The sequence below is a fragment of the Callithrix jacchus genome, chromosome 10, assembly GCF_049354715.1.
Source record: "Callithrix jacchus isolate 240 chromosome 10, calJac240_pri, whole genome shotgun sequence".
In the NCBI taxonomy this organism is placed as follows: Eukaryota; Metazoa; Chordata; class Mammalia; order Primates; family Cebidae; genus Callithrix; species Callithrix jacchus.
The window spans coordinates 21,816,212-21,831,709 of NC_133511.1; the positions used below are offsets into that span (position 1 = coordinate 21,816,212).

Here is a 15,498-nt window from a genome sequence, read left to right on the forward strand (position 1 = left end):
TTATTATATCCTCAATAAAACTCTGAGAGTTGAATCTTAGTGTCTTCATTTCATGAGGTAGAAATTAAAGATAATATCACCAGGCTAATACCTGACAGAGCAGGATTGAAACCTGGACTTTTTGATCTCGGATTTAACCCTGTCATTTCTCATGAAGTGAGTCAGAGCCCACACTTTCTGAGAGATTTCCAGAATAAGTCCATGGTGATCCATTCTGTACTCATAGTTCATGGTACTGCAAAATTAGTACTTGATTGGAAACTGTCTTATTTTCCCCGTGTCTCTGTCCTATCTATCACACCCAAACATCAGCCTTTCATTACGTTGCTCTTTGGGGCATCCCCAGCTTTCTCATGTGCTGCTTTTACGACAGAGAACGTTCTCTCCATTCAGAGCCCACACAACCACGCTCAACCCTATTCAACAGGACTCAGGCCAGGAGCGATACCTTTCCCTGCTTGGAAGCTCTTGCTGGTGTTCTCATCGACCATCCTTGCTTCAGGAAGGATAGTCTCCTGTGTGCTCCCATAGTATCCAGTGCTGACATCTATAATGGATTCCTCCCACTCTCTTGCACTGCCAGTGTCTATTTATCATACATTTCCCACATGACCTTCACCACCTTGGTAACAGGACACCTAAGTTACTTCTCTTTGAATCCTCAGAACCTACCATCTGTAGGCTGTTAATAACTGTTAAATAAGTAATTGAATAAATAAAGTAACATAAAACCAATTAAGGCAGTTAGTTAGTACCTTTGAGGAGTTCCTGGACTCATGGGAAGAAAAATCGGTAAAGAGACCAGGACAAGCAACACAGCAAGGTGTACTTCCCCAGTACAGATGGGTTCAGGTGCCTTGGGGGCATACACAAGAAGGGATTGTGCTGCCCTGCCAGTCAGGCCTCAGAGAAAGCGAAGTTGAACAGAGTCTTGAAAGGAGAGTAGAAAGTCACCAGCGTTTGTGGAGCTGAGAGAAGCAGGGTCGGAGTAGGTGGCAGGAAGAGAAGGCAGGCTTTAGCAAGGCTCTATTTTATCTTGACTGTGTAACAACCTTTTCTCTGGGGGAGCTGACCTTCTCTGCATCCAACCTTGGGGTTCTATAGCAGCTGCCAGTCACGTTATCTTGTTTTCCTGGCTCAGAGGACTTCCCAGAGGTTTTGCAACATTTTCCCAGCCTCATGGAGGAAGGTCTAAAAGAATAAAGCTGATCCAGAGAGAGAAGCTTAGGGCAAAGTGGGAGGAAATGCTTGGGTCCCTGATTCTAGTAATTTCTGGAGCCTGGTGTACCCCAGCCCTTTCCAGAGTTTGGTTTGTTACCTAAGTAAATCAAGCTGGGTTTCTGTCACTTGCAAACACTAAAGTACTGAACAACACTAAAACCTTAAAAATAGCTGGGGCCGAGCACGGTGGCTCAAGCCTGTAATCCCAGCACTTTGGGAGGCCGAGGCGGGTGGATCACAAGGTCAGGAGATCGAGACCATCCTGGTCAACATGGTGAAACCCCGTCTCTACTAAAAAATATACAAAAAATTAGCTGGGCATGGTGGCACGTGCCTGTAATCCCAGCTACTCAGGAGGCTGAGGCAGGAGAATTGCCTGAACCCAGGAGGCGGAGGTTGCCATGAGCCGAGATCGCGCCATTGCACTCCAGCCTGGGTAACAAGCGCGAAACTCTGTCTCAAAAAAAAAATAGCTGGGCGCAGTGGCTCACACCTATAATCCCAGAATATTGGGAGGCCAAGGCAGGTGGATCACTTGAGGTCAGGAGTTCGAGAGCAGCCTGACCAACACGGTGAAACCCTGTCCCTGTTAAAATTACAAAACTTAGCTGAGTGTGGCAGCATGCACCTATAGCCCCAGGTACTCAAGTGGCTGAGGCATGAGAATCACTTAAACCCTGATGGCAGAGGTTGCAGTGAACCAAGATCGTGCCACTACACTCCAGCCTGGGCCACAGAGCAAGACTTGGTCTCAAAAAAAAAAAAAAAAACCTTAAAAATATTTTCTGTAGGCTGAGCATGGGGGCACACACCACTTTAGAAGGAGGCAGGAGGATCACTTGAGCTCAGGAGTTCAAGACTATCCTTAGCAACATAGTGAAACCCTGTCTCTGCAAAAAATAAAACAATTAGCTGTGTGTGATGACACATGCCTGTAGTCCCAGCTACTCGGGAGGCTGAGGTGGGAGGATCTCTTGGGCCCATGAGTTTGAGGCTGCAGTTAGCTATGATCTTGCACCACTATACTCCAGCCTGGGTGACAGAGTGAGATCCTGTCTCTAAGTAAGAATAACAATGAATCTCCACTATAGCATGCACATAGAGAGAGGCGCAAAGTATCTACTCAAGATGTTGTTTCTCAAATGTACCTTTTCCCATCATCTGTTCAATCCTTTCATTTAAAGATGGAGACAAGGCTGAGATGGGTGGATCACAAGGTCAAGATATCGAGACCATCCTGGTGAACATGGTGAAACCCTGTCTCTACTAAAAATACAAAAATTAGCTGGGCACTGTGGCGCGTGCCTGTAGTCCTAGCTACTCAGGAGGCTGAGGCAGGAGAATTGCCTGAACCCAGGAGGCGGAGGTTGCGGTGAGCCGAGATCGGCCATTACACTCCAGCCTGAGTAACAAAAGCGAAACTCTGTCTCAAAAAAATAAAAATAAAAAAAAAAAATGATGGAGACAAAGACTTAAGTATCTTTTTCAAAGCTACCCATCCTACTCATAACAGATTTTATGCCAGAGCCTGAACTTTCTTCCCACAACAGTGCTCTATCCACCAAACACTGTTTCCTTTGCTTTTTCCTGGCTAATTAGCCTCAAGGTAACAGGCAATCATGGGATTCATATATGATGAAAACAATCAAAATGAACAAAGAATTCATGATATGACTACACAGTAATGGAATTATTGGTTTTTATTCATTCAACAAATAGTCCGCACATGCATCTGCCTCTGTGGTAGGTGGGTATTTGAGGACACACAAGACATGTTCCTTGACGTCAAGTAAGTTCACCAAGTGGAGTGAGGAACTGTACAACTAACCAGAGCTTCATATACCCTCAAATCAGAAATCTGGGAAAATATATACCTATTTTTTCAATTGCTGCTAAGTCCCTTTGAACCAGTTATAAGGCAAACAAAAATGTCAGCTTACAATTTTATAACTGCACTTAAATTCTTTTTTTTTTAATTATTATTTTTTTAGATGGAGTCTTGCTCTGTCGCCCAGGCTGGAGTACAGTGGTGTGATCTCAGCTCACTGCTACTGGTTCAAGCAATTCTTCTGCCTCAGCCTCCTGAGTAGCTGGGGCTACAGGCATGTGCCACCATGCCCGGCTATTTTTTGTATTTTTAGCTGAGATAGGGTTTCACCATGTTGGTCAGACTGGTCTAGAACTCCTGACCTTGTGATCCACCCACCTTGGTCTCCCAAAGTACTGGGATTACAGGCATGAGCCACTGCACCCCACCTTAAATTCATTTTTATTCAAAAACAGTATCATCCAGCTGGACCAACTGAATATGGCACTTGGGTTTTTTTTTGAAAGCACAAAATAGCTTCAAAAGACAATGAATTTCTTCCACTAAGTATATTAAAAGGATATGCTATAAATTCTGAGGTCTGCTATGAAACAGGAGGTTCAAAGATGTTTTGCCCAAGGCTAGGCAGTGTCACTGTCCTGAAAGGAACTATACTATTCTAGATGAGTATGTTTGTATGCATTTGTTAAAATAATGAATTCCAGAATTTATATTAAATTTCCAGACAGACCTAGAGGCAGATGCCAGGATCACCTTATGTCACCTTGAGTCTCTTCCAGCTCTCTGATTCTACAATTGCTTATACTGGATTTCTTCAACCCTGTGATGGGCTGAAGAGCTATTTCTGTCCTAGTTCTTTGCTTTATATAGGTCAAATCCCATTCCAATGAGTACCATAACAATAACCACCTCATGGCCTGGTTATTTTAGACAACCTGATAAAATGAGAACCAAGTACGACCTCCAAACAGAAGTTGGCTGTTACAGAATTTGACCTGAATATGACTTAAGCAAGGAGGTGGCCAGTGTCTTAGGTTTTTATTTTCATGGCACTGGGCCACTGCAAAACAGTCAGATTGAAGGTATCAAGGCTCTATCAGTGAATCCAAACAACTGTACTCACAGTCCCTAGTCAGTGACTCCATATGCCTGACACTTACTGCAAAATCAGAATGTCAGGGGACTGAATGCTCTGAATTTCCATGTAAAAATGGTCTCCAACTTACGTCTGTCCACTATACCCAAAGAGTCTCAGGGCAATTTGCCCATCTTAATTTGGGGCTATTAATAAGCCTTCTTTCCATATTAGGCATCCCAAATCTGAGGTTTCTTTCTCCAGTCTCTCTCAGGGAGCTAGATTCATTCTTCTTTTAGCATACATTGTTCTTGCTTGAAACAACGTGCTAGTTGCTGCTCTCTGAAACGTACCTTTACAAGAGGGTAAAGACCTTGAGGGTACATATTTGTTTGGTTGACTCCCAGCTATGCTTAATATCTGGGTCCTCTCATTAAAATTTAAGTTCCACAAAAGTATGAAATCTCATGTATAAAACAGCGCCTGGCACATAGTAAGTGCTTGCTCAATAATTATTTGTTGGAATAATGAATGAATAATGAGGAATCGTTAGTCTTTAAGACCCAATTCCAATGCCACCTGTCCACTCCCAAAGCAGCTATGTGTCTCTCCTCTGATCCTTTAGCACTGTTTGCATTTCCCTATAATAATACTTACAGGATACTCTCTTTGTTGTGTATATCTGTTTTCCCAATTAAGCTGGGGAATATTTTATGGCAGGAACTATGTTTTTTAATGCCACATTCTTTGTATCTAAAACAATAGAAGTTCAATAAATGCTTACTACTTGAATGGTTGAAAGAATGAATAAATATGTTTCTCTTGTCATGATGAATGCTAAAGATTTTTGATATAACCTTATACCTCAAACTTTGCCTGGACTCAAGAGCTTTCCATGGATCAAACTGAAGAAGCCATGAGTCACTGGGCTTGGAGGGGAGGGCTGTTTGTTTGTAGAGGATTTGCTTCCCGACCTCAATGAATCACATGTATAATCACCCAAACTGCATCCTGTCTGGGGAAGTAACCAAAACCCCTATTTCTGGCCCCAATGGCTTTTGGTTTCATGAGTAAATGCCACTGGCATGTCATTAAATACATGCCCTCGGAAAGTCCTCAGCCAGTGCTGTAACCTACAATAGTCAGGGTCGTGACAGAGAGGCAGTGTTGCAATTAGAGAGCAAGGTGGAGGAGTACCTTTTTACCTCTTTCTGGTGACCTGCCTCCAACTTCTTATCCAATATCTGTCACAGTACTCCCAGGCACAGGTGTGACCATGTAATTCTCCTGCACATAAAAAATCAATGGCTCTCGCTATCTTCAGAATAAAGACCAAACTTCTTAACTTACAATCCAAGGCCCTCCAGAATCTGGTTTCATCCTCTTTTACCTCTCTCATATTCTTCTATTCCCATATAACCGTATGTTGCACAAGCACCAAACAATTTTCTGAACACATCTAATCCCTACACTTTGCTCTTATGCTTTCGTTCCCTCAGTTGCCTCCGAGAATGCCACGCCCTCCCATTTTCAAATGTCCAATACCTGTGTATTCTTCAAGTCTCACAAAATGCTACTTCCTCCATAATATCCTCTGTGATTGTCTAAGGAAGAATGACTTCTCCATTAAGAATCTACATACTTAAGATTTTATCTGTACTCCCATCCCATTGTTTATTCTAACAACACGTACGCACATTTGTTTCTCTAATCAATTTTCTTAGTCACTGTGATACTCTAGCTCCTAGCAGTGCCTGCACAGTGGACACTCAAAATAAAGATTGGTTGAATGAAACATCGAATTAGTTCAATTGTTTAAATCTTTATCTTTGGCTTGGAATCTTCTGAAAAGATTCAATGTAAAAATTTCTTATTCTTATTTGTTTCATTTCATCCCTCACCCTTTTCCAAGAAAACACAAGATTAAGAAAAGCTTTGGTCACAGCAAACAATTGTTGTTTTATATCTATGCATCTTAAAAGCACAGTTTTCATTCCAGGCTTTCTTCCTCCTGATATCTAGAACTTTAAGGCCTATTTTGCTAATAGACGTTCTAAGCTCAGAGGGGAAAATATAATTTTGATATTAACTTGAATAAAAAAGAAATATAACTAAGAAAGCATTTACTGTTTCAAAATGCAAACTTTTTAAAAAGGTATTCCAAAAGAAAGACTTTTCTGTTATCTGCTGTTTTGGAATATTCATGCCACAGTGCCAATTTCAGCGTGGATACATTCCTTTCAGTATGTACAAGCAAGAGTTGATGCAAAAAAAGTTTAGCTTTGACTGCAAACCACTTTGCTCTCCTTTCTGTTTATTAACATAACTCTGGTTATATGAGTAAGGATGTAGAGGTGAACAAGGCTAAAATCGCCCCAGCCAGGTTCAGATGATGAGAGAAAAGAATGTTACGAGTTTTGCTTTCTCCACTGTCTTTGAGCAACGGTCACATCCAGGTGGATAAAAGAGACAGGTAGCCATTACTGCAGTGTGAGAGCCAGCTCCTTTCCTGCTTCTTGAAAGCTACCATTGGGGCAGCATTCTTCCATCTTCAGAGGTCAAATCCTTTCTACACCACTTTATGGCTGAATGACTACGGAAACATTGGCAATTTCTTCTTCAGCTAAGTGAAGATAATAATACCTGCTATGACATAACATGATCAGACTTTATAAACTCTAAAGTATTGTTCAAATATTAGCTACTGATGTAAATTCAATCTTGAAGTGTTTTTTTTTTTTTTATTACCTAACATAGGGGTTGGCAAATTTTTTTTGTAAGAGAATAATAGCATTTTAAGATTTGTGGACCATGTGGTCTCGGAAAGTCCTCAGCCAGTGCTGTAACCTACAATAGTCAGGGTCGTAACAATAGTTGTAACAACTCCATTCTGCCTCTGTAGGTCCTACAATAGTTGTAACAACTCCATTCTGCCTCTGTAGGAGAAAAGCATCCAAAGACAATATCTCATAACGGGCTTTGTTCCAATAAAACTTTCTTTATAACATGTCGGGGACGAGATTTGGCCCATGGGACACATTTGCAAATCTCTGTCCTACACCTTTGGTGAGAATGAAACACTAGAAGCGAGGGAAATATCTAAATTCTGGTTTTAGCATGAAGAGTAATATAGTTGGGTTTTGTGATCAGCTGTCCTGAGGCTTTCAAACATCTTTTGAAGGTACTCTCTTTGAAATTAGAGTTTTAATTTTGTACATTATCACCACCATCTTCATCATCAATATCATTTTGCACCTATCTGAGAAGTATTACCAAGAGAGGCATAAAAGAACCCTAGTTTTCTATACCTATCACTTGACCATACTCTCTTCTGGGAAAGACAGCTCTGATTATTGTTAAAGAAAGTATCAATCATACTTATGGTGAAAGGTCGCTACATTTTTTAACAAATTGGTCCTTTGAGCAAGATGAATTTTAATGGACTGGTTTATTAACCTAAAGGTTGAACCAGACTGAGAGTAACTGAATGATTTGCTCATAATTAGTATTATTTATAATTATTTTACTTGGGAAAAAATATCACCTTAAATGTCAGGATGTTTTTTAATTGCTTCAGATGAGATTCAAAATAATTGACTTCACAAATTTATTTTTAAAAACTCATTTAAAAATATCTGAAGCTGCTGACAGTCTGTCTAGAAGAGGCAAGATATTGATATTCATTACTAGGAACAGGGCAGAAATTGATCCATGATTTTTTTAACCACATGAATTGTGTGCTGTGGTCATTTCTGGACTCTAAAATAGCTGCAGCTGATAGAGTGATGCACTTGCTCCTATTCCTCATCAACTCTGCTATCTAAGTGAAGATGCTGTGTTTGTGGATGTAGGTATATGTTTCTTGCTCAAATACATATTCGCATATATTTTTAATAGAAGGGGAATAGGCACATGCTTGAATAAAGGGATGTAGATATGTATTTGGTATGGTTAGAAAAATACAAATAGCCTATGTATACATGGTGCATCTATTCATGTGATTTAGATAGGATATTAACTTTTTGGCAATGAGTAGGTATATGACAAATTTAGCATCTCTATAAATATTTGATTTATCAGTTGATTGGTGGAGATGAAAAAAGTAAGAGAATACATTAACAGCTCTGGAAGGGCAGCTTTTCAAATAATTTAAATTGTGAAATATGGGTAAGTCATGTAAGAAACATGCAGCAGAATAATGGCAATAAAACCTTATAATTATACTGACCTCGGAGAGTTATGAACTGTTGGTGTGCACAGCATAATCTCATGTGCTCCTGACATCTACATTTGGATGCACGAAGAAAGGATGGTAACAGTCTCATTTAACAGATGAACAAGAGAAGTCAAGTGATTTTCCCACCATCTACATCGCCTTCCCCATACACCACGTTGCCTCTGGAACCCAAGGCAAGGGTGAGTGCATCTACAGGCATCAAAGCCAGCTTCAGTCTTCACAGGCAGACTCAACCAGCCTGACCCCGTGTGCAGAACCCAATTTTCCATCCAAGATGGTTCAATGAGTTAAGTAATAAATGACCCAGAAAACACACACACACACACACACACACACACTCTTCAGGCAGGGAATATAGCAGTGGGATTATTAACTGATTGACAGAGTCTCTTATTTGCTTCTTCCAGGCATATTTAGTCTGATCATGTGCCTGAGACACAGTGTGACATTTGTTCCGGCAGCAGTGTCCAGGACACAGACAAATCACTCATCCAGGTAGCCAAGCAGACACCATCAATCATTATCTGCGTGTTTGAGAAATACAAAAATATAGCCAAGGTCAGGGAAAATAACATCTGATGGTGGCTAAAAAGGTAAGAACACAAAAATTCCTATTTGTCTGCCAAAGAGGTTACTCTAACAAGTGCTGTGGAAATAGAGTCATATATTGAAATTTCTTCACAGATAGTAGGTTAAGGCTAATATATCTTTATAAAATATATGTTATACATTATCTTATTCTTCACATATATATGTGCATACATATATGTGTGTGTGTGTGAAGCTCAATAGGCAAACCCCCTGCTGAGAATACGAAGAATATATTACCTAATTAATATTATTCATGCCATCTTTTATTTAACTAGCAATTGTAATCTATTAAGAGCATTTTTCACACTATCTTACTTATTCAACCCTCAGAAAAACCCTGTAGGGCTCATAAGTATTATATTATTATCTTCCTTTTATAGACAGAGGAAAAGGAAATGCAGATATTTCCTTTCTTAAGCCAATAAGTGGGAAAGCCTGGACTGGAATGTGGAATTTCTGACTCCTAATCCATTACCTGGAGCGACTGTGGAAGATCCGAAGGAAGAAAGGGAAAGTGTGAAACATGAGTTCCCAATGGAGAGGACCTAAAAACACCCTCAGACCAGAATTCCTTCTAGTTTGGGTCAAAGTCCAGAGTAGGTGTGGCTATATGACACACAAACCAAATGATTTGATTGACTTTCCGGCACACCTACTCACTCTGAATCTTCCTGTGCAACTGAGCCTTCAGTGTCAATCTCCCATCCTCTCATGCCTTGTGAAGTTTCTGGGGTGGCCGAGTTGGAACCAACTTCAAACCTTCTTATGTCTCTGTATCACTTTCCAAACTCTCCCTCTCCCACTCCGTGGTCAGCCTTTTGCATCACACCCTGCAAACATTTTTTTTCTTTTGCACTCCTTTGGGATGCCTCCCTCCTCTCTCCCTCCATCTCTGAACTCCTCTGCACTGCCTTTCCCTTTTAATCTCTGCTGACCACCTTCCGTGACTGCTCCATCCACTCATCCCCCGCCCCCGTCACGGCTGTCCTCTTGCAGGTACCTACCTCTGTGCTCTGCAGCCACACGCACCTCCTGGTTGCCCCTCAGATGTCTTGGTTCTGTCTGTCCGATGCTGCCAGCCTCCACCCAGGGCCTGTGAGCTGTGCATGTCTTCAAATTCTTTCTTATTTTTCCTCCTTAATTTATAATGCTAGGCAAATAACAACACAATAAAAGATGATATCAGCTGTGTTTCTCGACAGCAGCCTCCAGAAGTGTTATCTTAGACCCCATCATTGCAACAAAGAAATCTCTTAGTTGAGTGAGTGAAAACGTTACAGGACAGGAGGAGAAAACTTCTGCGCTTCCAAAATTCTGCAGCCCCAGCTGCCCTCCGGGGGCTCCCCCTTGTGGGAGATGTGGAGCATGGCAAGGCAGTGCCCAGTTGGGACGGTGCCTGGGTGGGAGGAGGGTGAGAAAAGAGTGTTCGTTCACATTCAGGGATATGCCCCAGAGGGCGTGGGGTTCGTCTCCAGCCATGAAGAACAGCCTCTGTGTGAGTTGCAAGGTTGAGGTACTCTGTAATTTATCAGGGAAACACTTTGGGGAGACGGAGTCCTCAGTGCCTGGAGGTCTCTGAGTCCAGGTGAGTTAGGTATGAGTAATAAGCCTGCATATGGCTTACACTCTCATGGAAACTCGTGTATCACAATATATCATAAAGTCAGATGTTCACACAAGGTGGTTCTGGGAGACAACGCGTGGTCTCCACTCTCTGAGTTAAAGACGTGATGGTCCAGTCTCCTGGATTCTCCTGCCACCGTGGAAACTTGGCTTTTTGATACCTCTAAAGCCTAGGACACACTCTGCTCCCTACCTTAGTGAAAACAGACTGTATGTCCAAATAATATCTTTTTCCAGTGGAGCACACTCTCATTTGCACTAACCCACCCTGGCAGGTGTCGTTATCATCCTTCTTCTCCTCGTTTCAGTGTCACACAGCTTCTTTTGCTTGCAGTTATTATTGTTGGTTTTTTTGTCTTTATTCCTGCAGTATCTATGGAGAAACAGCTCACAAAGTAGCTGTGGTTTTTAATAAGTGAAGCTTTATTGTTGTGTTATTATTATTTGAGACAGAGTCTCACACTGTCACCTGGGCTGGAGTGTAGTGGCGCCATCTCGGCTCACTACAACCTCTGCCTCCTGGGTTAAAGAGATTCTCCTGCCTCAGCCTCCCAAGTAGCTGGGATTACAGGCACCCACCACCATGCCCAGCTAATTTTTTGTATTTTTAGTAGAGAAGGGGTTTCACCATGTTGGCCAGGCTGGTCTTGAATTTCTGACCTCATGCTCTGCCTGCCTCAGCCTCCCAAAGTGCTGGGATTAACAGGTGTGAGCCACCGTGCCCAACCAAAGCTTTATGATTTTAATCCAAGTTCCATCTTCATGTATGTTTCAGTACAGAGCTGCCACCAACATCAGAAAGGTAGTGGAATTGAATAGAGGCCAGTGGAAAGTGGTCTGAAATTTGTTTTGCTGAAATTAAGAGCTCCCTTGCCAGAACTGCTGGAAGAGTCGATGAGACAATGTGACGTGGCAAAAACAGCTCTAGGCTTCAACAGATCTAGACTTGACATGTTTCTCTACTACTTATTTTATGTTCAATTCACAACTCTCGCCTCAGTTTCTTTATCCACACAATGGAGTTGTTAGTTTCACAATCAAGATCTCACAACTGGTATGATGGCAAAATGAAGTAATACGTCACAAACCACATGCTAACCTACAGTTCAATGCTAGAGCACAGCTGTCATTCTGGAAGGTTTCCTTGTTTGGATTCCCCTGCCTGCCCTGGTCAACAGAGAGCATCCCACCAGGCCTATGGGTGTTTCCTCCACATTTGATCTAATGACCAGTTTTCTCCTGCAGACTCCATGTGAGTTTCTCTGTATCATACCCAGCATACTGTTCTCACAGCAGGGGAGCCAATCAATGCTTCTTAATGGTGTGGCTCATTGCCCTGTACTGAGGATGATCAGTGAGTGTCACTCCCATGTTTCTTCAGAGACAGGACATAGTCTAGACATACGGGGCAGGAGATCAGGAAACCTGGGTTCTGATCTTAGCTCTGCTTGCTAGTGCATTGGAAATGATACTTGGTTACACGACCCTCTGATTCTGTTGTAGCTACTTTATGAGCTCTTTCTTCATAACTAACAGTGGCACTATAGGAACAAAGATGAAAGACAGCCAGAACTTTGAGCAAAAGAAACTGTGTGCCACATAATAATGATGATGACAAAACAGAAGAAGGGATGTCAATTGATGATCTTGCTACGAACCATGAACTCAATAAATATTTATCAGACCTATGTTGGGCCTTGGGCTGAATATGAAAGGGTTAAACTGCACTCAAGATAATTAAACACTGTTATAAACTCAAGCCAAGGGAAAAAAAGCAACAAGAATTTAGAGAATTCAAGAAAAGCTGCAAAAACAAAAAGATTCCCTTTCATGCAAATAGATCTAAAACTGAGAACCTTTAGTGAAAGGCCCACCGTGAAAGATGGGATCAAAATCCAGAATTACTTCTACAGGAGGAAGTATCAGAGGGTCTGGAGCATGTGAGGGACAAGGGTTCATGCGTGGAGAAACAGGAAAATGAGTGGTGATGGAAGGAGAGTCTTGTTCCCCTTTTGGATTGGCTAGAGCATTCCATTCTGCTCTGCACCCCACACCAGGAAAAATGCAGGACCTGGACAATAGGACAACCAAGATATAGAAGCAACTTGAAACCATGTCATGAGGAATTTGAAGAACTGGAAATATTTAGGCAGATAAACATAAAACTCTGTAATTGCTGTCTTCAAATATTTAAAGAACTCTGTTAGAAAAGGGGGATTTGCTCCTCTCAGCTTCAGGAAACAGAATGGAACTAATAGAGAGAAACGTCAAAGGGAAATATTTTTGATCCACTATAAGAAAAATATTCTTGTAGCTTGGTCCAAATTTGGAAAAGTCACGTTGTGTCTAGAGAAGGCTGTGACAGCTCCGTCACTGGACATTCTTTGGTCAAATGGAGGGCCAGGCATGGAGGCTGCCTGCACTGAAATAACCTTTGGGGATCCTTCTCGCTCTTGGACTATTTGAGTCTATGAACAACCTGCGATCCAAAAGGAGAAACTAAACAAAAGAAGCATGTGACATCCTCACACAGAGCATTTTAACTCCTGCTGAGGGATCTCGTGGTCTGACATGCTAGATGATCAGATAAATCCAAAGTGTGCTTGCGGCCTTTTCCCCTCTTTCCCTTGAACAGCAATTTCTTTCACTATCACAGGTAAGCTCAAGAGTTAAGCTCCTCCTCCGTGGGGTCAATGGCCTTTAGTACAGTGGAAAACACAAAAGAAAAGACAAAACTCCTACACTCTGATGATCAGTTTAAGGAGAATCGCAGGTTTTAAAAGAGATGTTTAGAAGCCATTTTATCAAATACCTCCCCCAATGTCTGAATTCCATCCATATCTTCCCTGATCGAGTGGTTGTCTGATCTCTGTCTGAACTTAACCTCTGAAGTCAATTTGATTGGAGACCATTCTGATGGGGCTCAAGAATAAGCAAAACACACACAAAGAAAACACAATCAGCAAGACATGGACGCAAGGGAAAAGACACCTTTAGTATAGTACCAGAGTAAAGACAGAACCTAAAGCTCATTAGAATTTCTTAAAGTTGGGGGCCACAGTGGCTACGGCCAGTTGTCCTGGCGCTTGAGGAGGCGAGGCTATGAGCTCAAGGCCAACCTGAGCAACATAACAAGCTCTCATTAATTAACAACAACAAAAAAGAATTTCTTAAAGTCAGAATTACAGTAAATTTTAAAAGTCCTATCTTCAGTTTGAGGAGACACACTTGTGACACACAGTACCAGTAAAAAGTATAGGTGACATTGTTGCCTATTCTGCAATCTTTTGCATCTATGTGTGAACCTTACCTTGCTGGTTAGGAAGGTATAAGAATAGGGGCAGAGGAAACAGAAAGAGTGCAGATTGCTAAAAAGGAAGGAAAAAATATGATGGGGCTATTGGCGGGGCTGGTATATGGAATGTGTTTGGAGTTGCTTTCATGATATTATCCCTGATAGAGTTGCAAAAAGGGGTGCAAAGCTGATAAGGGTGTCAGATAAGATAAACAGAGCATTTGAGAATTGACCTCTGATTAAGCAGAGGGAACACTGAGCTCAGAGAGAGGAGAAAAAAGAGTTCAGGGATGAAGAAAAAGGGAGAAAAATTAAATGTAGGGAGACGTGAAGGAAGAACTTATATCTGGGAGGTTTCCAAGACCACCTTGGGGTATCAAGGGGTGATGAGAGGCAGGAATAAGGGTAAATATTGAGGAGGAAGAAGGAGGCCAGGTATGGAAAGATATTTTGAGTAGAGAGAAACAGAAAGAAAGCTAGACCCATCATAAGACTTGGTGTCTCCATTTCCGGACTAGCTCACTTCTCAGCGGATAGCAACAAAGGGCACCTTCCTGGCTACAAAAGATTTTTAGTTCACGAGAAAAATCTGAATCGATTAAGTGTTGACTAGACACCTCCTATATGCTCAGGATGCAGGAGAGATACAGAAATCAAGTTCCACACTAATCTGGATTACTGTTAGTCAGCTAGCAATCATTTGCTCGGTAACTACTCTTGGCCAAAGACCATGGTAAGCATCGGGAACGCGACTGGAATGACCAGGCTGACCCTCCCAGGGGTCACAGAGTAACGAGTGAAGGGGAGAAACACAGCCAAGTGTAAAACTCCTGCAAAGGAGTATAGGGTGCTGCGAAGGAAAACAACAGAATATCCAAAGAATCATTCCTAGGTTTTATGTTTTTACCAGAAAAAACATGTCAGACGCCACAAAGAATCAGGAGCAGTCAGTCTACAGGAAGTGTCATCCTGACCTGGAAATGTCAGAGAGAATGTTCTTAGTCCCCAGTGTCCAGACAAGGGCAGTAGAGGCTGAGCCCAGAAAAGGACCACTGAGGAACTGGCCAGGAGCCACACTGGGGGCTGCACTCCTCAGGGCAATGAGGAGGCTCAGAATGGAAGGAGGAAGCCTCCCACTCCAGATCCTTCTCCGGCAGACCCCACTCACCCTGCCAGGTGACAGTTCGGTGGATATGACTTCCACCCGTGGCTAAGCAAGGAAACAGCCTCTTTGGAGCCTCTCCAGCGTCGTAGCTCTCCTGTCCCCCTTGCTGTTCTACTCAGGCTCGCAGATGAGCCCAGTTCCTCTCGTCCACTCTAAACGCCTCTGTTTCAGGGAAGCGTTTGCATTTTCCTTGGCACAGGTACAGCTTGCTGAATTCTTTTAGGCCAGGCCAATTACAACAAGCCCTAAAATTGCTGAGCCAAGTGGTTTCTTCAGAGATCTGCTTACATTCCCTCCCTGAAAAAAGCAGGGGGCCCACTTCGTGCAGTCTCTGCACACAAATACTGCACGTTTCGCTTTTAAGGTGGAGTAGGCATAGGACGGTTTTCCCAAAGAGAGGGTGAGGTGCAACCTGTTTTCACTTTGATTTTACATTGCTTGATTAGGCTTCATCCCGTTTCAG

General features: G+C 42.3%; 1 long non-coding RNA gene across 32 annotated transcripts in view; it reads right to left on the reverse strand.

Annotated features, from left to right (window-relative positions):
- The window catches only part of LOC108593745 (uncharacterized), a 363,338-nt gene that overhangs the window by 105,641 nt on the left and 242,199 nt on the right, over window positions 1-15,498 (reverse strand). For 23 of the 32 annotated variants that reach the window (XR_013523113.1, XR_013523096.1, XR_013523106.1 and 20 more), the window contains exon 3: window positions 9,957-10,102. This is a non-coding gene — a long non-coding RNA (uncharacterized LOC108593745). The other 9 variants (XR_013523095.1, XR_008475009.2, XR_013523109.1 and 6 more) reach the window with 4 other exon arrangements.